This window comes from Toxorhynchites rutilus, chromosome 3 (assembly GCF_029784135.1).
Source record: "Toxorhynchites rutilus septentrionalis strain SRP chromosome 3, ASM2978413v1, whole genome shotgun sequence".
Lineage (NCBI taxonomy): Eukaryota > Metazoa > Arthropoda > Insecta > Diptera > Culicidae > Toxorhynchites > Toxorhynchites rutilus.
Genome location: NC_073746.1, coordinates 261,636,194 through 261,652,590, shown reverse-complemented (window position 1 = coordinate 261,652,590; position 16,397 = coordinate 261,636,194). Strand labels below are relative to the sequence as shown.

Sequence of the window (16,397 nt, the reverse complement as noted above, 5' to 3'; positions counted from 1 at the left end):
CTGTCAAAACGACACTTGTAGCACAGATTGTCGTTTTTAAATAGCCGTATAGTATGACCCGATGCGATAAGTACAACACAAGATAGGTTTAAGTGTTGCCATATATTGACAATATACGACATTTCTTTTTCCCCAACCCAATACTAAGTTGGCCTCAAAAGAGGCTGGCGAAAACTGGCTGTCTGAGTTTTTGCATAAGGAGGGGGGGTTTTATAAGGTGGGGATAATAAAGTTGCCTTCTAAATGGCATAAAGTTTGCGAACAATTTTGACTTAAATTGGATAATTTTAAGTATGTTAAATAAAGCTTCAGATTTCGATCAGAAATACGACATTTCTTTTTCCCCAACCCTATATTACGCATACCAACTATATTAACAACTAAACACGACAATTGAACATTTTCGAAAAACTCTGAATAAAAATTGAAAAATTTGAAAAATCGAATTCCCAAATATCCTACAATTACTTCGTGTTAGGCGTTTTTAATCTATTTCCCAGTTTGCGCGAATGAAATTGATCTTTGTTCGAAAGTGGAAATGGATTTTCAGGTGCAAAAAACGCTCTGCTATATCTTCTAACTATATAAACAAAAATGAATCGCCAAATGTGTTGGGAAGCGCATAACTCGAGAAAAAAAATAGTTCGTTTCGAGATGTCTTCATTTTATTATATTTTCAGTATCAAACATGTATTCCATGTAACGGAGAAACATGTTATTTGCAAGTAATTCAATAATCTTGAGCGAGAATTGTGCCTGAAAATAAATTTATATTATAATGAAAAGTTTTGGTAGAAGTATTAGGAAATTTATAGTAAAAGAAAATTGTAATTAGAAGATTGTATTAGAAAATCATTCAATAAATAGCTCTGCGATTGAATCCACGAACGTTCGCTTAGTAAGGAAACGTGAATGTTTCAAAGTATTCATTTCCATTTTGGGTGGAACGAAGTTTGCCGGGTCAGCTATTTAAAATAAAACTATTGTAAATCATAATAATAATAATAATAATGAAGGTCCCGCCTCATTCCCCTACATATGTTTGAGTTGGTCGATTATCTAGTTGATAATTAATTAATACATAACCAGTTTTACAAATAAAAACGAGCTGATTTAATTTTCAGATATGAAATCACCTCTTTGTGATATCGGTATTTCACTTAGCTTCGTCTATTCAAAAGTTTCTTCGGACATGTTTGTAAGAAGTCACAGCAAATCTTTCATTTCAGTTAAATCTCAAGAAGAAACGCTTGCTGTCCCGTCAAGCTGTCCCATAGCATCTTCTGAGTTCACTGTAAACTGACTGCCGAAATTGTCAGACTATTAACTCTTCAGATTAATCGAACATTTGACCCGTTGGATGAATTTCAGGTTGTAGCCTATTCCCTTCATTCTGACGGTTGTCTGCTTGATCCTTCAGAAATAGCTATTGAGCCTTCTTTACTTGACAACAGTCGTTCCCTCGATCTTAAACGAACCCCAATCATAGCTGTGCTTCTTTTTAACGAAACTAACATATCCAATTCCACAATAAGAACAAACTCTACCATGTTCCAATCGCTATCACAATTCAGATTTCTCATGACTGCATTATCGCGCGCGTGCTCAAACTTATGTAGACTACTTTCTATTTCTTTTTTCTCTTTTCATTTCTATAAACATACAAAAAATCCTTCATTATCATTGGGACGAAGATGGCAGTTCATTCTTTCATACACATACACAAACACAATTCGTTAAAAACAACTTCGTTCATTACAATTTAACCATTTATATTACATTTTTGATATGTGAAATACACTGTCGTTCAAAATCTACTAATGTGGTTGCTCTTTTAATGTGCCTAGGCATCGAATTGAAATAAGTTACACCTTTAAAAAATAGGTAGTTCTGTGACACTCTACTTAAGAAGTTAGGTGTTCGTGCTTCGTCTGCATTTCTGGTATTATATCTATGAATATCACTTCCTCTTTCAATTCGATCACACAAATAACGAGGCAGCAATCCATTTATAATTTTGAAAACGAACACCATAGTTAAATATACAATCCTTTGCTTCACAGATAGCCATTGAAGCGTATTTAGAATGAAAGCTGAGGAAGTGAATCTATTACAACGCAAAATTAAGCGCATTACTTTATTTTGTAAACGTTGTAGCCTCAACATTTGTGTTTCGTTAGCAAGAAAAAGAATGGATGAACAGAAGTCTATGTATGGCGATATTATTGATTTATATAATTGAACTTTACTCGAAATTGTCAACTCATTTCTTAAACGGCACATGATACCGTATTTTTTTGCAATTTTTTGATGACATTATCTATGTGAGACTTAAAAAGCAGTTTGTCATCTATAGTAACACCAAGATACTTTATCTCTCTAACGCGATCAAGTATCTCACCATTTATCTCTACCAAACACTCGGTGTTATAATATCTCGAAGAAAATACCATGTACTTGGTTTTTCCAACATTTCATTTTAACTGCTTATAATTCAACCAAATACTAAGACAATGCAAATCTCCATTTAAGTGCAATGCTGCGGATTCCAATTTTCTAGCTGCTATGAACAGAACTGTATCGTCCGCAAATAAATTTATATCGCAAAAACGTAAGACTCGTTTCATGTCATTTATGTACATTATGAATAAAATAGGCCCCAACACGTTGCCTTGTGGAACACCGAACGTACTAGCTATTGGTTCAGAAACAGAATTAGCAAAAACAGTTCTCTGTATTCGATTACTCAAATAACTTTCAAACCATTTGAATGCCGAACCTTCTAAACCAAAGCGCCACAGAGTCTGTAACAACAAGGGCCTGGAAATAGTTTCAAATACGCGTTTCAAATCCAAAAACACTGCAATGACCGCTTCTTTGTTCTCGATATATTCCTTCCACTTAGCTAACACAAAATTCAAGGCGGTTTCACAGGAATGTGATTCCCGATATCCCGATTGCTCTGGTGCTAGTAATGAGTTATTATTCATATAGTTCACCAGCTGGCCTTTAACGACTAATTCTACCAGTTTTTCTATAGTGTGCAACATATTGATAGGACGAAACACTTCGGATTTAATCGTCCCAGCATTTTTTTGTATTGGAACCACTAACGATTCTTTCCAAACTTTGGGCACGTGCCCAGTTCTTAATGAATCATTTATCAGGTCCAGCAGGGAATGTCCAATAACATGAAAGCAATCTTGAACAACTTTTGCATTGACGTCATCAATGCCAGTCGACTTTTCTAGTACAAAACAAATTAAAATTTTTCGCAAAAGTTATTGGGTGAAAACAATCCAGTTTACATCCACTGGCCGTCGGCTGTACTATTTCGTCAGGTTCACTTACCAAATCGATACTTTCATTAATAAGTGAAACACTGTCAACGAAATATAAATTCAACTTATTGGCTATTAGGTTTTCTGATGTTATAACTGAATTCTCGAAAGTTATGGATCGCGGGCAACTGTTTTTAGATTTCATCAACCTTTTTAAAATTTTCAACAACTGTTTGCTATTATTTTTGTTCTGATCATTCTTTCTCTGGATATGATCTGTTCTGGGTTTTTTCAACGATCTCGAATAATTATTGCGAGCAACTGTATAATAACGCCAATCGATAGCACTATTGGTTCTACAAAACTTTTTGTAACATATATCCCTCGTACGTTTCATTCGCACTAAGTCAAGACAATACCAAAAGCTCGTGTTTTCAGTCTCGACCAACTTAAGTTTGACTAGTTTTTTAGTACATGTTCGCAGAGAATCTGTAAGAAAAGATGCCCTGGTTTCTAAATCACCCGATACCGGATAAGAATCCAAGCTTCTAGTTACAAGCGCCTCCTTCGAATAATTCTTCTAGCACTTTGTCAAAACTCTATCATTTGTTTCACAGTTAGTATCATGGAAATTAATAAATATAGTTTCATGATCAGTTATTTTCAGTTCATCAACGGTAAATGATTGAACCGTGTCGAAATTTGTATAAACATGATCAATCAGTGTTTTGCTGTACTGGGTAATTCGTGTAGCTTCAAAACCCGTTTGTTTTAATCCGAAATAATTCATCAGGCACTTCAATTGGGAAGAGTTTAGGTCATCAAACAAATTAATATTGAAATCACCAGCGATAATCTAAATTCCACTGAAATTTAAAAAAATGCTCTAACCAGTTATCTAATAGTTCAATAAAACGCTGGTCACTAGAACTGGGAGAGTGGTATAATAGTCCGTAATTTCCAATCTGAATGCCTCTCTCGATAAAAATACCCAAAAACCAATTGTTATCAATCGCTTCGTTGAACCTAATGTTGAAAAATATTGATTCCAGGATATACATAGCAACCCCTCCAGTATGTTTGGAGTGCGACAAGCAAAAAACAGCTCTATAACCCAAAATATAGTATTGGTCGAAAGCTTCCGCATCTACTATATGAGTTTCTGTGAGAAATACCAACGATGGACGTTCGTTACCTACAATTAGTTTCAATTCACTGAAGTGTGTTGGCAACCCAGCAATATTGAAATACAGAATATTAGTCGTTGTTTGCTATTGTTCGTACCGAATGATAGATTTTCTCTTTTCTATAATGTTTCTATAAACTGGGCAGTCTGTACTATATGCTGGATGACCGACGTCCAAATTTAGCTTACGTTCTTTATTCATTTTTCGGCAATTAACGCATTCGGTCAATATCGATGAACATTCAGATGTGGAATGTTGTTTACTACATTTAGAACATTTTTCATCATTTGGACAATTTTTACTTATTTGGCCGAACTCTCCACATTTGAAGCACCTAATAACATTGAATGTTTCTACTACGAGACACCGATCCCATCCTATGTTGACTTTTTCAGCGCTCATTAAATTTTTGAAAGGCTTACTGTCAACTTCAAGCACTACGTTTTATTTATTGTACTTGAAGCGTGGATTCTCATAGATAGTAACCGCATTAACGTCACCTATCCCGATGTTTTCATTTTGACTTTTCAACAAGTCTATGAAAACATCATAGGAATACCGATCAGACATTCCCAAAATTTTCACTTTTGGTTTTAATGGTTTCGGGACAACAGCTTTATATTTTTCACCTAATTTGCTTTCAATGTCGGATGTTATCGAATTACATTTTTCTACTGTTGCACACTCTATAATAATCGAGCCTTCTTTCCCGTTTCGAAAGCTGCGGACATTATGTATTTTTGAATCGAGTTTTTTTCTTTATTTCATTTCGGGTACTATCGTTACTTTGAATCGACTCTACCGGTTTAACTACAATAACAGGACCAGCCTTACGTTTTTCTGATATCTTGGGATTTCTCGAAACAACGTTCGCGAAAGATAATGTGTCAGTAGTATGAAAACCTCGTCATTTTTGGTTTCAATGAGAATTGGTTTATTTACTATTCGACATAATCTTTATTTTCCTTCTAGGATTAAAATCAGATTCCGATCGCGTATCCCTTTCAACAATTATTTTCCTGTTCATTGCAACTATATTTTGACTTTCAATTTCATGTTTTTGTTCGATATATTTTTTTCCACAATTCTAGCCACACTGCTCTCAAGCTTATTCATATGTTCTTGAAGAGCAGTAGCGAAATACCAACACAATAACACAACAAAAAAAACGAAATTCAGTCAACAGCAGCTTGCGGTAATCCCACTTGCTGCTGTTTTAGGGATAATGCTGAAAATAAATATCAGTTGATGTAGCAACTTAAAGGGTGTGTCACATCAAATTGCATCACGGAAAAAACGCTGTTGAAATTTAATTTTTAGGAATTATATCTTCAGCTTTCGCTTATAATCAGATAAGAGTGTATAGATCACGTTGGTCATGCTTCACTGTCAATTTTTCGTAAATTTTGAAAAATGTCGTCGAACGAAAAAGAGCGTCGTGAATTAATCCTGCGCACTCATTTCGAGAATCCGGAGTTGTCACATCGGGACATAGGTAAGATGCTGGGAATCGTCCAATCCACGGTCAACAGAGTACTAAAACGATACTTCGAGAACCTAACCATCGACCGGAAGGTGAAGAACGGCAAAAATGGATGCTCCGTCAGTGAAAAAGATCACAAGCGCGTAGTTAAGCAGTTTAGACGTGATCCAAGAAGTTCGGTCCGGAATGTCGCCAATAAGCTGAATTTGTCAAGTTCATTCGTCCAGCGGACCAAGCAGCGGGAGGGCCTGCGTACATACAAGGTTCAGAAGGCTCCTAACCGCGACGAAAGGCAAAACATGGTGGGGAAGACGCGAGCCCGGAAGCTGTACACCGAAATGCTGACGAAGCCGCATTGCCTGGTAATGGACGACGAAACCTACATCAAAGCGGACTTTCGTCAGCTGCCGGGCCTGTTGTTCTTCTCCGCAGAGGACAAATTCAGCGTTCCGGAGGAGATTCGCAAGCAGAAACTATCCAAGTTTGCCAAAAAGTACATGGTGTGGCAAGCGATCTGCTCTTGCGGAAAGCGGAGCGCCCCCTTAGTGATGACCGGCACGGTAAACGGGCAGGTTTACCTTAAGGAGTGTCTTCTGGCCGGATCTCGCTTCGTGCCACTATTCAAAGGACGTGTTGGAGTGGTACGAAGTCACCTTCGTGCCAAAGGAAATGAACCCGCCCAACGCGCCGGAGCTTCGCCCAATAGAGAAATATTGGGCGATTATGAAGCAGGCCCTCCGGAAGAACCCAAAAGTTGTCAAATCGGAGGCGGACTTCAAGAGAAAATGGATTTCTGTTAAAAAAAACTACAACCTGACGTTGTACAGAACCTTATGGACGGGGTAAAGAGGAAGGTGCGAGCATACGGGCTTGGGCTCGAAGTATGAATAAAAAGAAAATGCCAAAAGTTGTTTAATAGTTTTTATTTTACTGTCTAAAATTTTCGAAAGGATCGGTCTACTGGGCGAATTTCTACAGCGTTTTTTCCGTGATGCAATTTGATGTGACACACCCTTTATACTTATCTTTTGCACTATCAATTACGCTTCTAGCTGGTTACAATTTACCACAAAATTGAACAGGATTTCACAAACAACTATGTAATATTCCTTAGACACAAAATACAACGAACTGCAATCTTCACCATTACATACATATGTGAAGAATGAAGAAGACAATATTATTTATATGTATTGAAATATTCGAATACCTAGCTTGACACAGATGCGCGGAACTAGAGCATTCAAAACAGTGGACAAACCATGATCATATTTTTGACTGGACAAACCAAAATCATTTACCTCAGCAATCCATTGTTTTGACGTAGAACTACGTCTTTCATTAAGGGTGCCAAATCAGAAAACAGGTCACGTTTTTATGAAATAAAGTTAACGTTAATAACTATTTTAGCCGCGAACGGATTTTGACGATTTACATACCAAACGAATCGTAAATTCCCTTAGATTTGTTTGATATTCTATACATCACAATCCCCTGGTGTGAAAATGGTTAAAATTCATGAAAACTATAAGCGTTTCCATTTTCCCATAAATTTGTTCTACTGATTTGTGTGCTTTCCCGAACAGAGCTGTCAATTACGAGCAACTTATCGACGAGCAACGAAGGGGAAATCGTAAGATTTAAAGTCTCCGTGAACAAAGAAAAGGAAGAAGAACGAAGGGGAATATTTGCAGTGGATCTCGCTGAGGCAAACTTTCAGTCTCGTTCTGTTTTCAAAGTTTCTTCCTTGTTTTGTGTCATCACATGCCTAGACCGGCATTATTAACAGAAAGGAGACAGAACGGAGATAAGTGTGTGTATATTTAGTCGCTTCAAGCCATCGAAATATGGATATTCATGTGTGCAGATGCGTGTTTCATGACCCTTACGTAAAAATAGTGCGGGAACCGACTGTATCTGATATCTATGTCAATTGCGAAAAAGGTCACCGGAATAGCGTTCGAGGTAAATTTTCAATGCATTAACATGAAACAAATTGCGACATGCAATCGGCTAGTGTATTGTTCTGCGAGGGCAAGAATAAATCATCAATCAATTATCGTCAACTGATTCTACAATAAAAAAAATCAGGGCGATCAAACTATTCTACTAAACAGTTATTTCTAAAATTTCACAGGATTATAAAATAATATCCGAAGTTATTAACAAGCGACTTATATAAAATAACAGCGTAGTTCTACGTCAACAATGCGGTCGTATCTTGGACACAACCTGCTATAATTATTTTAGCGACGAGAAGAAATTTAATTTGGGTGACCCAGATGGATTTCAACATTATTGGCTTGATTTACGTCATCGTACTCAGATCAGAATGATGTTTCAATTGATGTTTCAAAATAAAACCCTATGAGGTATGTATTTATCACAAAAATTATATTGCTTTTATAATTACAGGGCGGACTCGATTATATACAGTCTCCGATTTTTTTCACTGTATACAATCGAATCCTGTATCTAATCGAGTCAAAAAAAATTTTTTATTTGTTTTTGATACAATTATTATTTATTTTTTGAATATAAAATAAGAATTAAATTCTTGATTCATCCCCTTAAAGTCAAAAAACAGCTTTTTCACTTAAAAAAAAGTTATCAGAACCTCTCAGTAAGTGATATATGATCATGTTTGATAAAAACAGGAAGTGGGTTATATCTGTGGTATAACCGAAAAGGTGGCGTAGAACTATCGTTGGTTTAGTGATCATTTGTTTTTAGTTGCATCTGAATCAATTCTGAATGAATGAATAAATGAATATTTGGGGGACTTCCAAAACGAGAACGTTACGATGAAGACACAATATTCAACAAAAGAAGCAATCACACGAAAGTGTTCCACCTGTTCATTGCACTTGATTGAAAAATCACAAAACCTAATGTATTAGGTTGCAGTGTTATATGAATAGAACACATTAAAATAAACTCTTTCGCATGAATGTATTTTTCAATTCCAAGGGGAACTGGCAGATTATTTTTCAGCAGCGATGAAATCTTTCCGAAATCTTCTCGATGCTGGATGGCAACCAAACGAAAATAGTTCCGCGCTTGTATGTGTGTGTGTGTGGTGGCTGCTTCGATGTCTCAAGAGGAACCGTTTGAAGCATCGCTCTCCTCCTGATGGATCCCCTTCTGGCCCAAGGTGCACAAACGGGCTCTTGGTGACACCGTTCATCAGCGCTTTCATGATAAACGAAGTTAACTTCACCACAACAGCGACAACATGCTCCAATCGCTGTTCAATTATATCTGAGTGGATTTCCGAGCGGCGCTCGCTTATATAGCGATTGGTGATTTCAATAGCCTGTTTTGAAAGCAATTTTAAGGCTATTGGAACAAGTTTTTGGATGAAAAAGTAACAAGTGTATAACGCGTAGACATTTTATCTTTCGAATGAAGTGTTTATCATACCATTTCATTCGGTTGTTTAGGAGCTATTAACGCTCAAAATCTCGGTCTCCGGCGTAACGCTTTCGTTTTCGAAACTTTGATTTTATACCCCGGTATAGAAATGAAAGACGTAGTCCTACGTCAAAAAAAATCCTTCTACGCATATGGTCGAATTCCAACAATGACGGAGTTATTAAACTTCTTTATTGATCTATCTTTCTTAATTTCGCTGCAATATCGTTTTAAACAATTCTCGATGAGAATGCAATCGAACCTCGTATTTCGCGGTGTCAGGTTATGCTTTTGCTTTCGTGATTGGTATTTTGTTGTGTAATTTCTGCAAAAATATTTCCATTACCCTGATATGAAGGGAAGTGTCTTCTTCTATGAAATGAGTTTCCATAGTTACTTTGGTATCGGTTATTATTTTGGTGGTTGAAATTTTGGTTGTTGTACCGATTATTGCCTCGGGAACTGGAATAGCCACTCGGTGAGCAGTGGTCAATGTGGTTATAAGTTCCGCATCGGTTATCTCGTGTTCGTGTAGATTGTCGTAATTGGATTTGAAGAATGTTCGCATTGGCATTTGATTCATTTTGAGCCGCTTTGCCAATTGCTGTGGATAGTGTTTCTAACTGACCTGCCTCAAGAATTAGTTTGGTTTCTGTATTTTTTACTCCGGTTGCTAAAGCTTACACGACGGCATTCGTTGCCATCTTTGTTGTTATGTCAACCAGAATGCCGTCTGATAAATATATGCTCTTTCCAATTAATGAGCTAATCACCCGAATTGGTTTGTGAAATTTGATAATCCGCCAGTTTGTTTTGCGGCATTCAATTTGGCTATTATTACATGTGTTTGTTCCGGTTTGAGGTATTTCTGTTTTAGTCTATTAATGATGATAGTTATGGTCTTAGGGTTCTTATCTATTCCTGACCGAGCTTTTCCTTCCAATCCTCCTATACTTAAGCGCATCATCATCACCATCATCATCACCATCATCATCACCTGTATTGCCAGGGGGCGATTTTGTTCTGTAATCAGTGTCGTTGAGGCGTTTGTGGCAGCCGCGACACTGTCTGGCCTATCAAACTTTCCATCATAGGCCGGGATAAGCGAAGTTACTACTTTTATTAATTCAATACTGACAGCCATTTTTATTTTTTGGATTCTTATAGCTGCAATAATTACTGATGTTACTGTTTTGAATTTTGTTAAATGTGGTTCTGATTCTAATCTCAAATTAATGAATGTTTGCTCCGGCTCACTCAAATACTTAGCGAGACTCTATAACTCGCTAAGCTCTATAACTATCTCATCGATAAAAATAACTCTTGTATCAAAAAAAAAACTTTTGCTAAACATTTCCATCTTAACGACTTATCTGTCGGAAAACGATGGAAAAATAACCTGTTTCTTTCGTCACTATCAGCTCTGCTATTGTTCCAGCTTCACGTAAAGTTGCGCTTCGAAATTTTGCTGTAATGAAAATCCAATACACTATCTTGTTTGTCGTCACGGCAGTTTGAAAAGTGGAAACTATTTTTTTGGGATCGGAATGAAGTCTTCTTCCAATGTTTGAAAACGTCTAAATAATACACACAGCTGTTTGGTCAGCTGGTCCATAAAACACTGTTACGAATAACGAAAGTTACGAATCGAATTCACTTTGAGGGTACGCATAGCTTTTTGTTGTTTCAGTACAGTTTGTGATATAGTGATCCTCTAATTTACTCCAAACTTTGATCGAACAACTAAACAACGGCTGCACGTATCAATATGAAACGTTCACAGGAATATAAGGGATACGCTAAGCTTAAAAGTTATCTACAAACATTAGAACTTACTGCAATATTAGCAAAATTATAGGTATAGATGTTTTCAAAAACGTGATTTTGGCACTTTTTAAAAATCGATATAAAAAATTCAAATAATTTTTTTCGTCAAATCAATAAATTATGCTTGTACAGAATTTATTGGAGTTTTCAAAGCTACTTTTCGGGGATACCATGACCCCTGAAACATTTTTTGTTAGCATGCCCTGCTCAACGTTAGTTGGCTTCAGCTGAATATCAATGAAAGCTCAAAACTGGAAAAATCAGAGTGTCGGTTTCACCCAGATTCCCCCTACGTTGTTCTGAAGCTCCAACTTTCATGTTCAGGAATCTTTTACGAACATATTTTTGCCTTGGTATGGGTAGATGTAGAAGACAAAAAACACCGGAAAGAAATAAAAAAATCGGTTTTTCTAAGTTTTTGTGGACTAACATATTTTTTGCCAATAGCAAATCGAATTAACCTCATCATCAAGCATTTATTTGATTCCTTCGTCGGAAATTATACCAGAGGTACAAAATGCTATGCGTACTCTCGGAATGAACGATTGGTAACATTCGTTTTCGTGGGTTGGCAGTTCTTAAAGTTGAAGCTTTAAAATTATGTACATTCCATCTCCATAGGTTGATTTTTTAGTTACAACATTTCAAAAACCACCTGAAAATTTCGATTTCGCACTCTATTTATTGTTGCTTTATTTTTTTTGTCGATTCAGAGCATACTCATCTTGTCTATATTTCAATGGAACAGAAGAACGAAACTTACATGCCTCTCCCGAGCTATTCCAACTTAGACCAGGCTATTACAAGATTGATTACTTTTGGGAAATAGTTGACAATATTAATTACCGTCAATTACTCTTGCTTTCCATGTAGGCTTCCTATTATACACTAACAGAAGATTGATTATTAATTGAGACATTCTAAGTTGATGAAGGACTTACTGAAACAGAGGAGTAGCAACGAAATTGTGCTTAGAACAGATAAATTCTTTGTTTTTTTTTTCAAATTGACCACTAATGATTTCGAAGCATTAAAAATTGTTGGTGCGCTTCTTTTTACAGCTGAGCACATGAAACTACTTCTCCGCTTCATCTTCCACTCCAGGTTGCTCAACCATCAATATAAAATGACAACACTCTAAGTACACTATAAATTTTAAGGCTGGCCTTCAACACCGAGAGCTCCGGTTTATTTCGGCTCGCTCATTAATATTCAGTTTAGGATGCAATCCTGAAACTGTAAACCTCTCTTGTCGCACCAAACGAAAGATGGTAAAGGAAAACTTTGCATGTATGAGTAGAAAATGTGCAGCAGAGGAGGAATAATATCCCAGTCGTACAGATAAACTTCATTTTCATCCCTATAATATGGCGATAGTGCAGGAACTTTCAGAACACTTTCCAGAGCGCCTTATCTCAATTAGAGGTGACGCTCTCCCGATCTGTCTTGTGATTTTTTTCTATGGGGTTTTTAGAAATCCCGTGTTTATGTGAACTGTCCAAGAACCCTACAAGGTTTGAAGACCAACAGAATAAATATTTTCCGATGCATACAATAGTTTTTATTAAGTTTTGAAAAAAGGAGGTACCCTTTACCCTGTATATAAAGCAATAGCAAAAATGTTTAATGCAATGGTTTTATATCACAACCACACATACAAATCTTCCTGATATCATATGGCCCGTTGCGGTAGTTAGGGCAGATTACGTATATTTCTTAGTAAAACAAATAACAAAAGAAGTGTAAACACTGAAAAATACATTCGATGCATATTTTAAGAAAAGTAGTGTAGGCGAATGATGTTGTGAAATTGTAATTTGCGAGAAAATTTTGACAAAAAGTTTAAAATGGATCATTTGACCCCTCGTGGTAGGTTTAATGTTAACACAAGGTTTACGGGACGCGCCATTTTGACGCATTTAGAATTTAATAAGGAAAATTCCAAAAAATGGTTGCATTTTTATTCTATTTCTTGTTATGACTTTTATCCATTAATCGAGGAGAATATATATTGAAGTCTATTTTCTTCAAAAGTGTTGAAATATCGAAATTGTGGTATACCTATCTCTACGGATATGCGACAATTTGACGCAATCGTAGTGTAGACAAAATTTTGTGTAAATATACAAACACCAATAATGTATGAATTATATATAGGACCGACACTTCGATCCGCTATCTCCGTTATCCGATATAGTTATCTAAAATGAACCATAATTTTACATATTTTCATTTTTTATTCCTACAAATTGCTTTCTAAATATTGTTATACAGCCATTCTATGTCAAAACCGATATAGAGATTTCCAGAATTTCGCAAAAAGTGATCGTTTTGTTTTTTATTGCAAAATATCAGACCCGAATTTTTTTTTTCGTTAGGGTGACCATTTTGAAAATCATTTTTTCCAAAAAAGATTTTTTTTCAAAAATTCATAACTTTTGAACTACCAGACCGATTTAGATGATCGATATACTAAGATAAAGCCAATTAGCTGATATTATTTAATTTGATCTATCGATCACCTAAATCGGTCCAGTAGTTCAAAAATTATGAATTTTTGGAAAAATGAAAAAAACTGATTTGCGGAGCACCCTAAAACCGAAATGGTCACCGTAACGAAAAAAATAAAAAATACGGATCTAATATTTTGCGATAAGAAACGAAACTATCAACTTTCACGAAGTTCTGAGAAACACTATATCGGTTTGGCATGGAATGACGCATGTTCGTAGAGATAGGTATATAAGAATCGTCCGTGAACCTAGTGTTAAAGATGAGGATGAGAACAACATTACGGTCAAAGGTGATAGCAAACACAATGTGCAATGATTATCAACTTTTTTTTGCTCAAAATACACGAGCTAAATCAGGTTGACATTTGTTTTGAACAAGACGGTGCCGCGTGCGACATGCCACACGGTACACGAAACAATGAACCTATTGCGCAATTAATTCGGTGAGCAATTTAGCTCTCGTTTTCAGCCAATGAATTATCCGCCTATATCGGGCGTTTTTACGCTGTTGGACTATTTTTTGTGGAGATATGGCAAATCTTCTGTTTATGTCGATGAACCAACATCGATTAAAGCATTAGAAGACATCATTACACATGTGAAAGGTGTAATGGTAGCCCGCAGTATTGCCAAGTTTGGCCATCCCTGTTTTATATAAATTAAAATGGGGAAAATTCAGAAAATTTAATTTTCATATGTCCTGCAGTAACATCGTTGAAGGCGTTGTTAGTCTCATTGAAATTTGAGTTGACGGAATTGTTTTTCATGTTGCGTTGGTGGGAAGCGTAAATGGTGATGGATTGTCAGAAAAAGAGAAAATTCTAAAACGGCCAATAAAAAGATCAATTAATGTATGGATCTAGGATTGAACCCATGATCGTGCTTAGTAATAAAATATAAACGTTCGAATGTTTTCATATCAATAATATATTTTAGACGGGACTAAGTTCGCCGGATCAGCTAGTAATGAAATAATAATTATTTTTTTCAAAAGTAAATTTTTTAAAACATTTTTGAAGAGAGTGTTCCTATTTTCTCGTACATCTGTGGTCTGCAAAGGCGTTTGCCTAACATACGAGCGAGCTGCGAGGGCTTTTCGTACCCAAGCAAGACAATTTAAATGGGCTCACTACGCGTAGGTTGAAGAAACGGCAAGGTCGCAAGGTTGAAGAAACTGCAAGTGACCGATTGCAAACAATTGTCATGTCAAACTTTATCTAGTCGAAAAACCACGTTTTGATCCCCAAATTGTGCCTATCTAGACGAATCACTCACGAAGCCGCAAGGCACAATCTTATTATATCAATACCATAACGAGAACAATCGTGGCTAACCACCTTGCATCATTCTATCCAAGGGTAAAAAAGAAGTAGAAGCAGCACAATAAATTTGCTTATTTTGAAGACGATAATATAAATTTAGATGATAATTGATTCAGAAACACAAATTTCCGGTATATATTTGACCGAATGTACAATGTATACAACATTTTATAATACAGTTCAAACAATAAACCTGAAGTATTTATGTGTGTTATGTGGATCATTGTTTTTGTTTCTAGGTACCTTAAATGCTCCTGCAGGAATAAACTCCAACTTCTTTGCAATGTCAGCAAACTTACATTATGTTCGAGCTTTTGGTTGAGCGCATGTGCTTCAATAACTTCGCAATATATACAAATCAAAAATTACTCATGACACATAAAGCATAATTCGTTAAATATTCATGAAACAAGCTCTGTCAACCAATGTGACCATTGTTTGTATTACGCGGATAAAGTAATATATTCGACGAGACTGTCAAACTTCTCTTATAGTGAATTTCACAGCCTTCCAAAGTTCTGGTGAATTGAATAAACGTATAATTTGACTACAAAGCGTGGAATATATTACCCATACCAGCTTTCGAATGTTTTCCCCCTACAAAAAAAATGACACGACCCATCTAGCTTAAGTCAAGCGAAAATTAGCTCTGCGACAAACAGCAATTAGCATATTTTCTTCATTTCTCCACTTCGCCAGTGGCTTCGTAACTGCGCCAGCCAACAAAGGAAAGCCTGTAGCCAGAATAAATATAGGTATATCCCCCAATAAGGCGTACTTGTTGAACATCAAAAAGCAGGAAACAGCGAGCATATGATAATGTGCGAAATGAATAACATTGACCCCTATAAATTCCTCCTACGAGAGCGAGGATCAGAGTTAAAAAAGCTTTTTAATTTGCGGAAAAGTATCTAATACAAAAGCACAACTCTTGAAGTGTTGTTCGGATTCTTGTTCTGTTGGGTCAAAGGTCACTTTCTCCACTATATTGCACATATCATACTTAAGTATATAATTCAATGTATGGATGAAATAAGCGGTTTATTGGTTTGTATTGTTTGAGCAACGAAAACATGTCTATTTGCAATAAATGGTTGGATATGAAGTATACAGCATTCAACGTTATCGCTTCTTTTGATCATTTTGAAAAAAAGTAGAATTTCGTGAGTTATTTTTTCAATGCAAATCTGAACATGAACTAATTGTTACAGAGCGAGTGGTTTAAAACCTATCAAGCATTCAAACGTGAATTTTCTCTGGGTTTGCAACCAATATCTGAGCGTTGTCATACTACAAAATCGTTCTGTCATGAAAAGCTTGTATAGCGGTATTATTGATCTATGGTGTTGAAAGGAAATCCTATTTTCATT

The 16,397-nt window shown here is 36.1% G+C and overlaps 1 protein-coding gene across 5 annotated transcripts in view; it reads right to left on the bottom strand.

Annotated features, from left to right (window-relative positions):
- LOC129779904 (GTPase-activating Rap/Ran-GAP domain-like protein 3) overlaps positions 1-16,397 on the bottom strand; it is a 310,243-nt gene that overhangs the window by 213,875 nt on the left and 79,971 nt on the right. The gene's annotated exons all lie outside the window — the stretch shown is intronic.